Here is an 18,147-nt window from a genome sequence, read left to right as displayed (position 1 = left end):
AGACTCACCAGCCGGAGTCGTCCTGCAGCCCGGGTTCCCCCTTATTTTCTGGCAGCACCTCCTCTGGGCAGTCTACCTTGGGGCTTCCATGCTTCCAGCAGACTAGAAGTGAAAACACGCAAGACAATTTTTTTCTCAATTGCAAAAATAATACATGGCCATTGTAGAACATTTAGAAATTGTGGGAATACATGAAGAAGTAAATAAAAATAGACTATAGTCTTCTCCCCCCCCCCTTTTTTTTTTAAGAGAAAGAGAGGCCTACCTGTGCCCAAGAATGGGGGCGGGGTAGAGGGAGAGGAAGAGAAACTCAAGGAGACCCCAGTCTGAGCTTGGAGCTAGAGGTGGGGCTCCATCCCACAACCCTGAGATCACAACGTGAGCTGAAATTAAGAGTCGGAGGCTTCACCCACTGAGCCATCCAGGTGCCCCTCCTCTGTGTTTTTACGGATGTGTATTTGTATGCTTGAAAAATAAGATTGAGGGTCTGTTATCATCCCCTGGTTCGTGATTTGGTTTTCCCATCTGACAAGTCATAATCAGTATTTGCTCCTGTGTTGAAACTATTGTAAAGTATGATTTTCATGCTGGCATCCTGTTTCCTTATTTGTAGGTATCATAATTTGGTTGACCTCTAGTTAGATACTCATTTTTTTAACTGTTGGCCTTTATAAAACCTTTGTGTACATCTCCATTTCTTCTGGAAATTACCGTAAGCAAAATTCCTGGGTCAAAAAGGTATTTTTTTTTTGTTTTGTTTCTTTCCTTTTTTTTTTTTAAGATTTGCAGAGCTGCTCTCCAAAGTATTTATATCAATTTATCTTCCCACTTGCAGTGAATGAGAGTGCAGAATTCACAAAACCATCATTAAGTCTCCCCAAACAAAGATAAGAAACTCAGAATCCTATTATGATTTGCATTTCTTTGATTATTTGTGATGTTAACTTTCTTCATGTTTCTTGGTTATTTGGCTTGTTTTGTGAGTATGTAACTTGCCTGTTATTTGCACTTTTATTTATTTAGAAATTTACAATTTAACTTTCTGTTAAATTATAAAACTTCTTTACATGTTAAGTGTATTAATGTTTCACTGCAAGCATTTTGTCCATTTTCTCACTTGACTTTTAATTGTTAATGGATCTTTTTAAAGATTTTATTTATTTATTTGACAGACAGAGATCACAAGTAGACAGAGAGGCAGGCAGAGAGGGGGGGCGGAAGCAGGCTCCCCGCTGAGCAGAAAGCCCGATGCGGGGCTCGATCCCAGGACCCTGAGATCATGACCTGAGCCGAAGGCAGAGGCTTTAACCCACGGAGCCACCCAGGCGCCCCTGTTAATGGATTTTTTAAAAAATATTTTATTTATTTATCAGGGAGAGAGAGAGAGAATCTCAAGCAGACATGAGGTTCAGTCTCACGACTGTGAGATCATGACCTGAGCTGAAATCAGGAGTCAGATGCTTAACCAGCTGAGCCACTCAGCTGCCCCAATTGTTAATGGATTTTTAATGAATTTGTTTATAAATCCAAGTACATAAATATTTTCCTTTATTCTTTCTTCCTCTGCTTTTATGTTCAGAAAGGCCTTGCATAGCCCGGGGTCAGATAAATAACAATCTACATTTTCTACTACTTTTGTGGCTCTTCTTATTTAAAAAAAAAATGTTTAAATCTCTTATTTGTGTGGAATTTGTTTTCATCTGTGTAGTGAGAATCTATATAGCGAAGCCTCTTTTCCTTACTGATCTCACAATCTTGTATGTTATTGGGCCTGTTTCTGTGTGTTTCAATTTTATTTCATTATCTTCATGTCTCCACTGCTGCTTCTGCCAAAACCCTCCCTTTTTTATTATTATAATTTAAGACTATGCTTTCATAACCAGTCATGCAAGTTTGTCGTCCTTGGATTAGTTTTCTGGGTTATGCTCCCCTCTTTTATATTCCACAAGAACTCATCCAGTTCAAAATGTAAGTGAGTACAATTTATACATTAATGTGTGGGCACTTGAAGTCCTTACTACTGAGTTTTCTCAGCTACAAGTAAAACATGCCTCTCATTTATCTGTTCCTGCGAATTTCTGCCAAGTTGTAGTTTTCTTCAGGTAATATCTCAATATAGTCTCAAGTTTATTGATTGTTGTTGTGAATCCTGTTTCTCTATTAAATTTTATAACTGCAGAGGAAAGTTGCCTACTTACGTATTTTTATTTGGCATTTGCCACTTTCCTGCTTTTTTGTTCAGAGAGCTTGCCAATTGATTCTTCTGAACTGTAGAGGGAAATATTATCATCTGCCAATAATGATAATTTTGTCCTCTTCCTTGGAATGATATAATTTCTTCACTTTTTCCCTGTCTTATTGCAAAAGATTAGAACTTTCAAATTATTTATAAAATATTCTTTATTGGACAGGCCTCCAACATTTTGCTACTAAATATGATGATCTGAATACATTGTATTTTTGAAGAGCTCTGACTTCTGGAAAGTGTTTTTGGCTTCTAATGGCACTCTCCTCCCTGAAGCTTGTGTTCACCGGTCACCTTGGGTGTCTCCCGGCTCTCTCTGCCCAGAACTGAACAAGTCTTACCTTTTCTTTTAAAGATTTTATTTACTTATTTATTGTTTTAGAGAGAGAGCACGAGAAAGAGCATGAGCAGGGGAAGGGCAGAGGGAGAGAATCTTGAGCCTACTCTGTGCAGAGTGCAGAGCCTGATGTGGGGCTTGATCTCAAGACCCCGAGATCGTGACCTGAGCTAAAATCAAGAGTCGGATGCTGGGGATCCCGGGTGGCTTGTCGGTTAAGCGTCTCCCTTCAGCTTAGGTCATCATCCCATAGTCCTGGGATCGAGTCTCACATAGGGCTCCCTGCTCCATGGGGAGTCTACTTCTTCCTCTCCCTCTGACCTGCCCGTCTGCTCATGTGCACACGCTCTCTCTCCGACAAATGAAGAAATAAAAAATCTTAAAAAAAAAAAAAAGAAGAAGAGTTGGATGCTTAACCGACCAAGTCACCCAGGCACCCCAAGTCTTACACTGTCATCCAGAAGAGTCTTCTATCTCTTTACAGATAACCCCACCTCTTATCTACTGTGCTTCTTTTCTTAACGCCCACATTTCACTATGGGAGATCAGTTCTCAGACCAGCACACTCATTACAAATTGGAACCACTACTATTTTAGTTAGTACATCATATGAAACAAGCAGGCTATTTTCGGCCAGCTTAAAAGTTAGTGTCTTGGAAGAATTTCTTTTTTTAATGTTTGTATTTTAAGAAGATGCGGAACAATTTTCTCACATCGGAATGATTTCAGTAGAATTTGCTGACTTTTTGCCAGTGAAAAGCAAAAATCACCTGGGATTTTTGCAGATGCCGTGCAAAGACGGTTGGTTCCATGGGTTAGATGGGTTAGAACAATATGTAAAAACAGACTGAGAAAAAGAGTGACAGTAACAGTTAGCAATGGCGGGGGTCACCTTTGGGGAGGGAGAAAGGTGTGTGCCTTGGGAGAGGGGTCAGGCCTAGTCACTGTGGGAAGTTGAATGGTCTATCACTCTGAGACTTCATTTCTGCAACTCAAGTTTGGGGTCATCACCTGTTTTGCAAAGTATAATATAAGCATGACAGACAATGAGTGTAAAGCATCTGGTAGGGCACTTGGCACCTATCCGGCACTTCTGAGAGACACTGTAAGCTTCTGGCTCCACTTGAAGGCAGGGGGACAGACCATGGCAGAGAGAATAAAATGGAAAGAAAAGACTTCTCTTTGGTACACGGAGTTCATCCCAAGCATGTCCAAGAATTTCAGGATTTAGGGGCACCTGGGTGACTCAGTTGGTGAAGCGTCTGCCTTCAGCTCAGGTCAAGATCCCAGGGTCCTGGGATCGAGTCCTGCATTGGGCTCCCTGCTCAGCAGGGAGACTGCTTCTCTCTTTCTCTCTGCCCCTCACTCATGCTCTCTCTCCCCTCTCTCTCTCTCAAATAAATAAATAAAAATCTTAAAAAAAAAAAAAAGAATTTCAGGATGTAGCCAACAGGCAGTACTATATGTGGGGGTGGTTCTGAAGACACCTAGCCTCTGCCCAAGGTGGTGGAACCCTTAGTATTCCTCTTCTCTGTCTGGTTTGGCCCTTTCTGTGAATGCCAAGCATCACGGGAGCCCACTTTCCATCCCACCCTGATGAGCATGAGCTCTGATTACTTACATTTCAACCACCTCTGAGCAGGACTAGAAGAGCCCCTCATTTTGATAATATGTAACATAGTCGTCATGGCCATGTACCAGGCGTTAAACATTTCCTTGTTAGCCCGCCTTTCCAATTTTCTAATTTGTTAGCCTGGAAAACACCCTTATTGGTGCCAAACTTAGGTCTTAACAAGGCAGGATAAGATTTTTCTTCTATCTTTCCCAAAGTGAAGGTAGCGATCTGGATTAATTTTTTTTTTTTTTTTTTTTTTTTTTTTTTGCTTGGTAGGAGGTTTCTGTATTATTATTGTTTAAAGTCAATTATCCTTTACTTCATGTTCTTTTCTGTTGTTTATTTTATCTGTCCTTCTCTCCCAGAGGGGCAGAATTAAAGCCCCCATTTGGTTTTTATTAGTGTAATCAGTTAATAGCTCTTCGATAATGCCTTACTTATTGTGTTAATTTTCTACAGTTATGTCCAGAGGCAGCTTCCTGGAAGACCACATTAAAAAAAAAAAAAAAAAAAAAAAAAGATCTAACATTTCTTCTTTAATGGGTCCACTTAGCATTTATAGTTTCAGCTAAGATTATGGAAAACTGTTGATTTACAAGATTATTGAAAATATATATAAATGGCAGCTACTATTTTAAATATATCTGTGGCAACCCTAAAAATTCCATTAGTAAAGTGAAGGTACAAACCCTACCCCTGGTGTTTCTGTTGACATGGCTTATCACACCAGTTCTTTGGATTTATCTGGAATGTATTAGAGGTGTGAGTGGATGCTGTTCCCATGTTATGGTGCCGGTCACTGTAGTTCTATTTTGTATGTAGCTAAACTCTGCTTTTCAGGGACCTTCATCCAATTGCTTGTGACATTTTTTTTTTTTTAATAAGTTCTACATTCAGCAAGGAGCCCAGCGTGGGGCTTGAACTCACAATCACGAGATCAAGACCTGAGCTGAGATCAAGAGTCCGACGTTAACCAACTGAGCCACCCAGACGCCCCACTGGTCGGGATTTTAATGCGAACGTACCCTGTGTGGACTTTAGTACTCTGAGAGTAGTCCTCAAATTAAAGTGGCATGTTGGAGGAGAGCCTAGGGACAAACTAACTTACTGGAAGAGGTTGATGATCAACGTAACTGATTGAGTCCCCATGGTAGGTTGCATTCTGAATCAGATGAAGCTCTAGACCTTCCTGGGACATGAACTGGCTCTAGACCTATCTGGGACACGAACTAGCTCTCGAGTCTTTCAGGGCCTCAGTTCCCTCCTCGGTAAAGCGAGAAGTTGGGATGAAGGTTCCAAATGCCCTCCCAGCTTTCATCGTCTCTGCAGTGTTCAATCAGTGGTTGCTGTGTGCACACACTCAGTGAGGAAGAATCATTAGCAGGTGACTGAATCAAGATTAGAATGCTTTCCAGTCAATGTTGCGTCTCGGGAGATGAAGGGCTTCTAGCGCAGAATGGGGGCCCATCAATGCTTTTGTAATAAATTTGTTTATATGGTGATGCCTCAGTGAAATTCTATTTTGGAGAACTGTTCTTGGTCTGCACCATGACTGTGAGTGGATACAGGAAGAGCACTAGAGGGTAAGTTGCAGAGCCCTACTATGGGATCCTGGGCGAGTCACTCTCTCTCCTTGGGTCTTTCCCCCTTCGTTGGTCAAATAAAGGGAGTGGAGAAGAATCACCAAGATCGCTTCTAACTAAGGAAGTCCGTAACCTTGGGAGAACTGGATGCCGTCCATGTAAAGCAAATGAGAAGGTTCACAATGTTCCCCTAACACTCAGGGTCCAGAGAAGTTGGAGCATGTTAGCTTCAATTTAATGCTTGCTGGGAAGCAGGATGTGGGCTTGCTATGGAGAGGGGCTGGGAAGGAGAGGACGGAAAGGAGGTCTGTGTGCTAAGGGTTGGCTGGAAATTTCATGCAACGAAGGAAATGGGGTTTCCTGTAATTGCCTGTTTCTGAGCTACAGAATAAAACAGTGCGATGCCTAGTTCTTGGCACAGTACACCACCTGTTTTGTCTGCTCCATCCCCTGCCCGTGCTGGTGATGTTTGAGAACTTTCCTTTCAGGCAGTGCCATCAAAGAAGGCAGTGGAAGGCCACACAGCAAAGTCAAAGTCAAGACGGAGCATATTTGAAAGGAAGAGCGAAGAAGCCCATATACATTTCAATGGAAGTCTTTTTAAGGCCTTTCAAGGAGGAGTCTGAGAAATAATTACAAAGTTTAAAAAAGGAAGAATCTTGACTTTGATCTGATTTTCTTCTGTAAAGCAATTATGCACATCATTTTTCAAGGGCTAAGCTGAAAATTCTAATGGCTGGACCCAAACACTTTCATTTGTGTCTTGGGACTTCTCAATTCCAAAAGAAAAAAAAGTTTAAAAATTTATTAAGGTGATTTTTCTGCAGAGGGATTCATGCATAAAGCGTTTGCTGGTCATCTCCCTTAAAGACTACAGCACCATAGCGTAGCTGAGATTAAGAACTCGATGTAAATCATGTAAGAGTCCAATTAATAGCCCCGAACTAAGAGATCTGTAAAGTTGATTTGGTGAAAGAAGAAAATCTGTCAAGGTGTGATTGGAATTTTCCCTTCTAGTTGCTGTTGGGGATTTTAATGGGAGTACCCTACATGAACGTCTTCCTCACCACCCTGGTCCATGGGATGGGCCCTCAGATAAGGAGAGGGTATTTGGTACGTGTTATATTGAAGTTAGATGTGAATGAGTTAAAGATCTAACACTGAGCTTAATGGTTTCCTTCAGCCCGAGACTGAAGACTCTCACGTAGGATGCTCGGAGGGAGTCTGTAGTATGAATATTCCTACAACTTCCATATGCCCTAGTGGGAACAGAGCAGGATCAGAGCTATAAATAACCCTAATAATATCGGTAGGATCCCCTCAGGGAATTGTTTGAGTTTGTCAGAGCAGAGTAAAATACAAGGCACTCACGTTGTCAAAAAGGGTGCATCGGTCTACCTGGCTCTACGTTCCTTTCTGATACTGAATTTGTCCAGGGACTTTTCAAAATTACACCCCACCTACCTGTGCTCCCTCCCTTAGGGAAGAAGTGGGGAGCGAATCAGAATATGCACATTGGTGAAAGTCCTATAATTAAAATCATTATTGCTTAAGACACCATTGCTTTAATCAGCCCTATCATAAATCAGTGCTTTTCACAAGTGAGGGTTTAAAATAAAGTGCTGTTTAAACAGATCGGGTCTCTTAAAAGGCATGATGCAATTGGGAAGCTCCGGAAAATGGATAAAAAAGTGGTTTCTGAACAGATACACTCGTTCCAGCGCTTTATCTTCCACTTAATTTAAAAAAAAATTACCCAGTCCTTTCTTAGAAATTACATATTGGAGGCCTGTAATGGCCAAGCCTTTAACCCATTAAAAAAATTTACTCCCAGGAACAGTTAATATTTGACGTTTAATTGCTTTTTCTTGTTGGAAAGGGAAACCTGTTTCTTTCCTTCCTTTCTTGATTGACTTTTCAAAAATCACCTTGTGAGCTATAAAGATGGAGAGGAGTAATTGATTTTCAAAAACTCAAGTGCGTGCACACACATTCGCTTATGCGTGTGTGTGTGTGTGTGTGTGTGCTGCGTGTACCTTACAACTTCTGAGTACCAGGCACTGGGGCTCCCTTCACCCCCAGTCACGGAGCAAGGCAAGTGTTGCTGTTTCCAGTTAACAGAGAGGCAGCCAAGGCCCAGAGAGGTTGATTGCTCACATAGGGTCACACAGGTAGTAAGTGATGGGAGGCTGAGTCTTTAGATCTCCAGCCCTATTGCCTGACTGTAGGGGTGCTTTATACCCAGGGGTGCAGACATCCATGGAGCCAGGACCAAAGGCCATGCCAGTGCTCCCCATCACTGGAGGAAGTAATCCTCCCAAGCCTGTTTAACCAGCACCGGGTTCTGGAATTTAGCAAATAACGCCATGCCATCCACAGATGCTGAAAGAGTCCAGCTCTGATTTGTGCCTGTTCTCTGACTCTTGCATTGCCCCCAAGCTTGGAGAAGCAGCTGGACCAGCCTTATTCGTGACAACAACTTGGGAGAGATTTCTCCTTGGACAGCTTTATGTGGATGAGTCGGGGGTTAGAGGTTCTCTTCTTAGAAAAATGCCCACACACACTTCAGATGAATTTCCGGGGCTCCTCAGGACTTGTTTCAAGAGTCTTAAAGAGGGGTCATCAGGATGCTGGTGTGGAAGAGGCAAGGAAAAGCCTCTTTTGCGTTACCCTGAGTCAGAAAATTTCCATTTCAATGTTGTCAATCGCTCCCCTTTTATGTGAGGTACATTCACTACCGGAAGACCAAAGTGTTCCCTTTCTTCTTTCTTTCTTACTTTCTTTCTCATTATTTCTTTCCTTCCTTCCTTCCCTCTTTTCCTCTCCTCCCTCCCTTCCTCCCTTCTTTCTCTTTATTTCTTTCTTTTCCTTTTTTTTTTCTTTTTCTTTCTTTCTTCCCACAAACCCAGGTATTATTTAGGTCTCTGGCAAAACCGCACAAACCAACAGTTCCTCCTCCGATGATGCCTTTCAGATCTCAGGTGATATGCCTCATTGGGTTACACCTTCCATGTTTTGTGGTCAGATGTGGGCTGTGTCATTCTACTTCACTCCACCTTGCAAGAAAATATTTATGTATTAGCCTCACCAGGTCGCATTTCCTTTGGGATTGCTCCTGACTACGCCTGTCTCCATGCCAGCGGCGGGCAGTTGCGAGGCCGACCTTCACGGGGCTGCTGGGCGCGTCTGCAGCAGAGAGGAATCCACTCCTTCCCCCTCGGACTTCACTGAGCCGGAAAACTACAAGGTATGTGGCTGGAGGAGGAGACATTTCTGAGAGGTGGAGTGCAATCCTTCCAGAAAGGGCTTGGAGGGAAATGGGCAGGTGTGGAGGACATGAAAATTTGCACCATTCACAGCAGGTTTTTTTGTTTTTGTTTTTGTTTTTTCCTTTTTGGCTAGATCTGGAAAGACGATAGCTCATTGTACAAGGTCTTTCTGTGATTTTTTAAATGTTTACTCTTTTTATTCCTGATCCGTGGCAATTCCCATTGTTCACCGGCTGGTGGTAAAAATGAATCTCACATAACTTATATGGTAGGTTATGCCGTCCAAACCCTCTCTGGAAACTCGTTTGGCAGTGTGTGTCAAGACCTTACAAATTTTTATAACCCTTGATCAAATAATTTTACTGCTGGGAATCCATTTTCAGTACCAAAAAGAATGCCCAAAGATGTTCTTTAATTAATTAATTTATTTATTTTTAAGTTTCATTTATTTAGGCAATGTCTCCGCCCAACATGGGGCCCGAACTCGTGACCCTGAGATCAAGCATCCCATACTATGTGGTGAGTGCTGTGAATGGTGTAAGACTGAGAAATCACAGACCTGTCCCCCTGAAACAAATGATACATTATATGTTAATTAAAAAAAAGAAAAGAAAAGAGTCACATGCTTCACCCACTGAGCCAGCCAGGTGCCCCTCAGAGATGTTCTTTGAACTCTTGGTACAGTACTTAGAACCTTAATATAAACCTAACAATACGGGAAAGGGAACTGTAAAATATTTTCTCGATGTTGATATGCAAATGATGTCGTAACATCGGAATAGAATATGTACTCCCAAGGATTACAGATATGTGGGCAAACCACGCTCAGCCATAATAAAAGATAACACTTATTGTCTACTGAAAATGTGACAGGCAGTGAATCACATCCTTTGTAGTCACTGCCCCCTCTGGTGTGCTTGCTAGATGAAGCTAGATTTTATTTTTTCTCCATTTTACCGATGAGGAAGGGGGAAGGTTCGTTGGAATATCTGAGGTCAGATGGCTAGTATGAGATTTGAACCCCATCCTGGTGGACTACAGAGCTCACACTCTTAACTTAGCATGCCTCATGATATGTGGACGATTTTAAGTAAAAAACAAATATTAGCCACCAACCCCCCACCCCCCAAAAAGTAACCCCAAATCTCCAAACCAAACACAACCAGCACCAGCAAACATGTATCTGACAAACTCTGCTCGTCTGGTAATCACATGGAAGAGTCAAGAGCAAAGCTTAGACCAAGAGAGATACCTAAGTTGAAAAAGCTTATTTGCAACCAGCCTGTAAAATGACAGGTGGGTATCTGAAGCAACAATTACATGTTTAAGATCTTTTTTTTTTTTTAAGATTTTATTTATTTATTCGACAGAGAGAGATCACAAGTAGACAGAGAGGCAGGCAGAGAGAGAGAGAGAGAGAGAGAGGGAAGCAGGCTCCCTGCTGAGCAGAGAGCCAGATGCAGGACTCGATCCCAGGACCCTGAGATCATGACCTGAGCCGAAGGCAGTGGCTTAACTCACTGGCCACCCAGGTGCCCTGTTTAAGGTCTTTTCTCTTAGATACTCTAAGTCTGATCTTATACGAAGACAATCTGATTAATATTCTTCTGCTAACTTAAGGAAGGAAACCTTATAAGAGAGCAAATCTTGCATTTAGGTGGAAAGGACTTTGCCCAGAGTGACTTGAGCCTTTCCTTGATGGCTATGGCCTAGACCGGCGGTTCTTCCCATATTTTGTGTGAGAATGAATTTGAAAATATTAATGCCATCTATGGTGTTGCTCTCATCAAAACACATCGATTTATACGTATGCCACATTTTGTTCTATGTCTGTTTACTTTTGAAACCTTTTAGACTCATAGCTGGTTTGAGGATTTAAATGAAAATTTCCCTCTGTGTTTTGGCTCGTGGAATGTTCTTTGTCTCACAATGTGGGGAAAGTTCTTCCGTTAGCGGTTCAGACAGTGATACGATTTCTTCAGAGCCTCGTCTACACCTGTGTAAGGGCAATAAAGTGAGTATAATAAATAATTTAGTTTCACTGTTTTCTTTAATGTGACAGCATGTTACTGTGAGCACTCGCGTTTGGATGTGTGACAAACAACGGCCTTTTGGATTTTCCATGTTAGGATGAAAAACAAAAAATGCATGCCACACATCACCAAGAATCAACGGTTGTGCCTGGCAGCGTAACCAAGAAGGACTTTGGAATGTGAGCGGACGGCATTAGAAGTTTTTCCTCCCACACCTGCAGAAATGCACTGATGTTAAACCCGCATGTACCAAGGGCACATGGGCAAGGCTCAGTCTTAGACGGATGGCACCAAGGGTTGGACGAGACCTTTGGATGAGATTCTCCCAGAACTCCAATGTGCTGAGGTGGGGAAATGCTCAGGCATCCTCCAGGCGTGGTTGGCTGTGTTGCTAATAAGATTACCACCGGGCCCGATCTCATTCCGTGAAATATTTTCATCATCAGGATGGAGAAAATTATTGTTCACCGTTCCCAAAATGGAAACATTTTCAGGTATGAGTCCGAAAAGATGTTATGGGTCTTTGCTACCTGTTGTTTGGGATTGTGCAAGAAGGGGGTCCAGAATACCTGGGTAAAAGGTCACTGGTCTGTCTTCTCCAGGAACTTCCCCAGGGCTGTGGTCTCTGCCTCCGTTAAGGCAAAAATACGAGCCAATGTGCATCTGGCCAATTATGCAAGCCTCCGTCACGAGGGGAAATTCCTTCCTCACCCCAGCTGGTGAACAGTTATGCCCTGGAGCCCAGGACGGACATGCCTTGTAACTTTTTAACCTAGTTAGTGTAACTGCCAATATTTTTCCTATTCATGTAAATGTCTAATCCTTTCTCGAATCTTGCTAGACTATTTGCCCCAATAATATCCCGCAGCTGTGAATTCCACAGGTAGATTATACGCTGTTTTAAAAAGTATTTCCTTTTATTCATTTTAAATTTGTTACCTTTTAACGTCACAAGATGGCCCTTGTTCTTGCGTTAAGGGGCATAGGGTACAGGCATTACGAATTCAGCTTTAATCTTTCCAAGCACTCGCCATTAGTAAAACTCTGCCTTCTTCATATTGTGTTCCAACTGGCCTATATCATCCTGATTCAAAGAGATAATTGGTGTAAATGACCTGGCACTACTTTGGACACATAGTAGGTGTTAGAAGAAAGGTCTCTTTGACATTCGTTGTCATTTAGTGGACAAATGTTTATTGAGCACCTACTGCGTGTGGGAGTTGTTGTTAAGTCTTGGAGAGACAGCTTCGAGTGAGGCAGGGTCCTTGTTCTGAAGGACCTCATTTTCTAGAGAAGACAAGCTGCCATAAAGTAAATAAAGATGAACTACATGACTTTGGGGTGGTGGTAAGTACTACGGGAAAATTAGACAAGAGTGATTGGCAGAGGATGGCAGGGGCCATTTCAGATTACATGGTCAGGGAACAGCTCTCTTGAAAGGGGGCAGTTGAGTTGGCCATCAAGGAATTATCTACAGGACATCTCCATGAAGGTGAACCCACGTTCCTAGACGCTGCCCCGAGTGAGGCAAGACTCGCATCCTTCTCCAGTGAGTGAATGAATGAATCAAGGTTGAGGAGGGAAATCGTAGTTTTAGAAATCATTCAGTAAGTTACTCATAGACCCAGGAGTAATGTTTCTTGGATCCCCATGCCCTGTAACTCCAAAGACTGCTGGAGTAGAGAAAACACGGGAGTGAGTGAGTTAGACTTGGTGTCAAACCCTTCCCACATCCCCATCTACTCCTCTAGGGTGACCTTAGGGAAGTCACCTTGTGTCTCCTCCAAAGGGCTCTCATTCATATAAATGGGAGTAAATTTCCCTGGGGCGCCTGGGTGGCTCAGTCGGTGAAGCATCTGCCTTCCGCTCAGGTCAGATCCCAGGATCCTGGGATCGAGCCGTGCATAGGGCTCCCTGCTCTTTGGGGAGTCTGCTTCTCCCTCTGACACTCCCTGTCCCTGCTTGTTCTCTCTCTGTCAAATAAAGAAATAAAATCTTAAAAAAAAAATGTCCTTGCTTCATGAGGGTGGAACATTGGAGATAAAATGATGTAGCAGCTAGTTCTTTATAAACTACCAAATGATGTCAAAATGTTCGTCGTTTGGGAGGGAACCCGTTGTTCTCAGCCCTGCACACCCTTTCTTTCCTCTTGCCTTACTCCTTCCTTGTTTTCCCTGTTTCCCATTTTTATCCCTGCCTCTGCCTCTAAAGCTCATCAATGGCATCTGTGCTTTACTTCCTGTCCCCGGAGTGGCTTAAATGAAGGTAGTGGCAGACGAGGGAGGGGGTTACCTCTCTGAAATATTGCCTACTTCTTAAGGGCTATAAAAATGAAATCAGGTCGGGGGAGCCTGGCTCTGTCAGTTAAGCAAGAATCTGATTCCTGATCTCAGCTTGGGTTGTGAGTTCAAGCCTCGCATCAGGCTGCCCACTGGGCATGGTACCTACTTTAAGAAAAAAAAATTATTTAAAATAGGAATTTAAAAACGTAATAATGGAATCAGGCAGAGCTATTGCTAGTTGAAACAGGGGACCAGAGGTGTATTTCCAATAGCGATCGCTTGTTTTTATTTTGTTTACCGCTTGGTCCTCCGGGGTCAGGTTAACGAAACTTCTATACACAAAGACAGAGGCTTTTCCTGAATTTCTGAGGGGGTCCTTCCCCCAGAAAATGGAGGCTTTGGTTGAAATGATCTGATTACCTGCTTGGAGCTTCCCCTTGCCTTCCGGCGTGATAGGCCTATAGCATTTCCCATGCTTCTCCTGTTATTCTTTCTAATTGCCCCTTAATTTACTTTTTTTTTTCTTTTTCCATTTAGGCAGTTTGAAGTAGAAGCATGTGCAGCCCTGCATAATAATGTATTAGAAAGGCATTTCAAGGAATAAATTATTAGCATTGTTTACATGCATGGTTCAAATTTACTGGCAAATTGTTCAGGCCTTGGCTTTACGAGGTAGCTGCCAGCAAGGCTCCTTCTGGGTAAAACCCTGAAACAGGAGAAGTTTCCTTTTGGTTTCCCTCACCCACACGTCCTCTGCCTTCTTCCTCCCCTTTCAACACCTCCCACCGTTCCCGTCCCCAACAGAACTCTGTGGACCCGGCAGGCCTTTTACACCTTCATGCGAAGACATTTCGTGGGTTCTCCGCGACCCACCCCCCAGCCACCCCGCACAGGACCAACCCCCAATGAAAGTGAGGTGTGTGAAGGAATAAATCTCCAATGGTATAATTTTAGACCCTGTGGCAACTGGGAAGGGCAGCTATTTTGGGCCCTGGGGCTTTCTCCTTGACCTGAGATGATGTTACTTGGCGGGCCATTGGCGCAGTCTGCCAGCCCGGCACGCGGTCCCTGTAGCAATGTGCCTGCCATTCCGGGGGGGGGGGGGTGCTTCTCCATTTCTCTGCGGATCCGCTGTGTGCTCCTCCAGAGCTCTGTGCAGGGATGCAAGGCCACGAATCTGGCCATGTGCACCCACCTGGGCTTGTCTCCGGTGGCATTTTGAGGGGGTGGCGCAGGCTACCCCCTCAGGGGCACACAGTTGGAAGGCCTTTCCTTCCACAGAGGAGGCGGGGAAGCTTCCTGGTCTGGTTCTTGCTTGTCCCCCCCCCCCCCCCCAGCCTCCATGCTTTATCAGCTGCTCAGTGACCGTTGTGCGGGTCACCCCCTCTCTGAGCAGGGTGGCCAGGTGGTGTCCGGGCCGCAGCGTCTGGGCCCCCCTCCTGGGAGGCCTCATTTGAAGCTGCCGGGGGGAGGGCCGTCCTCACAGAGGTCCTGACCACCCTGCTTGCTATCTTCCCACTCAAGCCCCGGATGCAGCTGCTGCCTGCAGACCGGTGTCCTGGCTGGGGAAGCCAGTCCGGACTCCTAGAGCTGATGGACAGGACAACTACAAGAAGTCCGAGGGTGGCCAAGACAATAGTGCTTTCCAGCAGGGGCCGAGAGTCTAGCCAATATCATCCCTGGGGAGAATATCTTGTTCTTAGTTTTTACAACCTAAAAAAGTGTGCACAAGACCTAGAGATCATTCAGGAAGAAGGGATAAAGTCAGTAAAGAACGAAAAAAATGGGTACAGTGGTTTTTGTTGTTGTTGTTGTCTTGGTTTTTTTTTAAGGATTTGAGCTTGTTCATGCTAAAAGAGAAAACAGAAGCCTTTATAGGTATGGAGAGAACGTGGCTCTCTCTTCTACAGGTCCCTTGGCCATTAAAAAGAGGGGAGAATTCCAGAGTTGGAGAGAGAGAGAAGGGAAACGGGGTGGGGAGGGGACCAGGGTACAAGAAGAACCTGATTAAGGAACAGAAAAGATAGTGCCTGGAGGGTAAGACAAAGGGAGAGAAAAAGATCGAGAGATAATGCTGTCTTTCCTTATCTGCTGTTGAATTGACAAAAAAAAAAAAAATGTTTTTTCGGAAAGGGAGGGAGAACGAGTGAGCCCACGTGCACACGCTCGTGCCTGTGCTAGCTGGGGAGGAGGGGCAAAGGCAGAGGGACAGAAAGGATCCTAAGCAGGCTCCATGCCCAGTGTGGAGCCCAAGGTGGGGCTCCATCCTATCATGACCTGAGCTAAAACTAAGAGTCAGATGCTTAATCGACTGAGCCACCCAAGTGCTCCTGGTATTAAATTAAATTTAACAGATACTTTGAGAACCAACTATATCTGGTCTGGTTCTCTATTTCTGTAGGACAGATCCCCCTAAAATTTATTTACTTAAAACTGCAACATTTTATTATTATTATCTGTCATGGTGCTGTGTGCTGACTGGGCTCAGCTGGTGGGTCTCATGCAGCCTTTCGTGAGGATGAGGTCTGCAGGTGGCCCGGGCTGGGTCACCTCTAAGGCTTTCCCACTGACACGTGGGGACTCACACTGGCCCTTGCTGGAACCTCAGCGGGGGCCACCAGCCGGAATGCCTGGTCCCTGTTCACAGCAGCTCATCCCTGTGCTTCTTTCCCAGCCTTTCAGGACTCCAGAGGTGAGTATCCAAAGGGAACGAGGTAGAGGCTGAACCCTCCTTTCTAGTATGGCCCACACACATACACTATGGGCCCATCAGTCAGTCCGGTCAGCTCAGATTCAAGGAGAAGGCACATAGACCCTTCCTGTGCATTTGAGGAGTGTTCCAGAACTTGTGGCTATGCCTTCAAACTGCTAAAATGTCCAATCACGATGTCACCTGTTCTCAACCTTCAGACCTCCAGGAACTTCTCATCTAGTTGGAGCTACGCTCTAGTTAAGTAGTCGGAGCAAAGGAATGAAGTATCCATTCACCAGAACGTGAGGTGATAGCAGAACATGTGCCAAATGGGGAGCAAGATGGACTTGTGTGTGGAGAGGCCATCGGCAGAGGGCAGGTAGGAAGGCCTGTGGCCTCTTCTCTTTTGGAGAACTTTAGAGCAGGTCAGATGGCGGAAGCTAACACTCCCTGACTCTGCAGTGGGTGTTCTAGCCAACTTTATTCAAGCCCCAACGTTTGTTCTTAATATCTTCATTCGTATCTTGTTACCTGTTTTCTCTTCCCCCACCTCATGTTCATTCCACAAACCATCCTTCCTTTCAAAGACATTCTTCTTCTGTCGTCCTCAAAATCTTTCCATCCCTCTCTCTCCCTTGGTCACCACTATGCTTTCTGTGCATGAAAAAGGTTTACCTCCCATTCCCCTTCCTTACTTTTTGCTTCTCTACGGCCATTTCTCAGACATGACCTCTCCCTGCCCTTCCCAGTCCCCCTCCTCATTTGACTGCTTGAAATATGTACCTTCATGTTGGGTTCCCTCTTTGTGGCCATTGTCTCTTGCCTTCTAAAACTGTGTCTTATATTCCGTGTAGCTCATGCCTTTCTTCTCTGCTCTGACTTGTCTTATCCTAGGTGTGCCATTTGTCCCACACAGTGTCCCAGGGCAGTGGGCCCTGGTTTGTCCAACGTCCAGCATCTCCATTAGCTACAGCTTTGATGGTGTACTATCTTCATGGTGAGGCCTTGTCCACAGCTGCAAACTTTCAGGTGGGCTTTGCTGTTCAGCTGCTGACCTTTCTCTGGTAAGAGTTTCCTATATTCCAGCATCACAAAAGAGACATTTTCTTTGCATCTCGGTCTCTGGTCTCCAGATATTACTAACTGTAGACCTTCACTTAAAAAAAAAGATTTATTTATTTATCTTAGAGAATAAGAGAGAGAGAGAGCATGAGCAGGAGGGGCAGAGGGAGAGGGGGAGAGACTCTGAGCTCACAGAGCCCAACACGGGGTTCGATCCCAGGACCCTGAGATCATAACCTGAGCTGAAACCAAGAGTCAGATGCTTAACCACCTGAGCTGCACCCACCCCGTGCCCCAGACCTTCACTTTTTATTTATTATTTTATTTTATTTTTAAAAATTTTTTTAAAAAAAGATTTTATTCATTTATTTGACAGACAGAGATCACAAGTAGGCAGAGAGGCAGGGAGAGATAGGAGGAAGCAGACTCCCCACTGAGCAGAGAGCCCGATGTGGGGCTCGATCCCAGGACCCTGGGATCATGACCTGAGCTGAAAACAGAGGCTTTAACCCACTGAGTCACCAGGCGCCCCGACCTTCACGTTTTAATCCCCATGTAGGTTTAAGTCCTTCTCTCCTCTTAGTATAAAAATGATATATATCCACCGCAGAGAATTTAGAACACACAAAAGAAGCAAAACCAAGAAAACCAATATTGTGGGTATAAACATTGTTAAGACCTTTGTGTGGGCTACTGGTTTCCCTCCATATTTTGTTCAGAAAAAACAAACAAACAAACAAACAAAATTGCTACTTAGATGGGCAACGCATTCCTCCCAAGCTGTTTGCTATTTTATAGAAACAACTGTGGCAAAACCAGAGCTTCTGACCCCAGCTACCTGGACCATTCTAAGCCATCAGGCCCTTACTCAGCCAGTACCTGCCCTTTCCTTCATGTAAATCAGATGATATTGGGATCTGGACCCATGATAGCACATCGAGGGGGAGTTAGAATTTTCACTTCGAAGCCTAAAACTTTATTGGAGATGGTGGTTTGCAAGAGACAAGTAGAGAAGACAGGAGTCTAGAG

At 44.2% G+C, this 18,147-nt stretch overlaps 1 long non-coding RNA gene across 1 annotated transcript in view; it reads left to right on the top strand.

Moving 5' to 3' along the window:
- Window positions 1-10,917: 10,917 nt before the first annotated feature.
- The window catches only part of LOC123943302, a 60,102-nt gene continuing 52,872 nt past the window's right edge, over window positions 10,918-18,147 (top strand). The window contains exons 1-4 of the long non-coding RNA XR_006818612.1: window positions 10,918-11,063; window positions 11,179-11,576; window positions 16,275-16,435; window positions 16,951-17,120. This is a non-coding gene — a long non-coding RNA (uncharacterized LOC123943302). The remainder of the gene's footprint in view (window positions 11,064-11,178; window positions 11,577-16,274; window positions 16,436-16,950; window positions 17,121-18,147) is intronic.

This window comes from Meles meles, chromosome 6, assembly GCF_922984935.1.
Source record: "Meles meles chromosome 6, mMelMel3.1 paternal haplotype, whole genome shotgun sequence".
Taxonomy (NCBI): Eukaryota; Metazoa; Chordata; class Mammalia; order Carnivora; family Mustelidae; genus Meles; species Meles meles.
This window is presented reverse-complemented; position numbering and strand designations above follow the sequence as displayed.